At 66.4% G+C, this 387-nt stretch overlaps 1 protein-coding gene across 1 annotated transcript in view; it reads left to right on the top strand.

The window, feature by feature from the left end:
* The window catches only part of Vldlr (very low density lipoprotein receptor), a gene marked incomplete at its 5' end in the record, with an annotated part of 36,981 nt that overhangs the window by 271 nt on the left and 36,323 nt on the right, over window positions 1-387 (top strand). The gene's annotated exons all lie outside the window — the stretch shown is intronic.

Below are 387 nucleotides of genomic sequence, written 5' to 3'. Positions count from 1 at the left end.
CCGGGAGGCTCCGCGGAGCAGAAGTACGCAGCCTGCGCACCCGGGACTGCGCCTCCCCGGGCGCCGGGTCGCTTGGTGGCGTGCGGGTTGGAGAAGTGTGGCTTCAGACAGGACTCTCCCGAGGTGCTTCCCCTGCCCTCCCCACCCCCTGGCGACGCCTGGAAGCCTCTCCGGTCCTCCCCGTCGCTGAACGGGGGAGGGGAGCGGGACACTGACTTAATCGGGTTAGTTTGCTGAGCCCGGTTCCGGGGACGCTTCCTCGGGAGGAACCGAGCCCTCCGGAATAGGGCTGTAATTAGCCTTCTTTCTAAACAATAGATCAGAGGAGCCGCTCGCCAGAGGGTGTGTGGCAGTGGCTTGTGGGCAAGGGCGAGGTGACGGCCGTGG

Source organism: Fukomys damarensis, unplaced genomic scaffold, assembly GCF_012274545.1.
Source record: "Fukomys damarensis isolate Sample0158 unplaced genomic scaffold, DMR_v1.0_HiC HiC_scaffold_31, whole genome shotgun sequence".
Lineage (NCBI taxonomy): Eukaryota > Metazoa > Chordata > Mammalia > Rodentia > Bathyergidae > Fukomys > Fukomys damarensis.
Note: the sequence above shows the minus strand (reverse complement) of the source record. Positions and strands in the feature narration are given on the sequence as shown.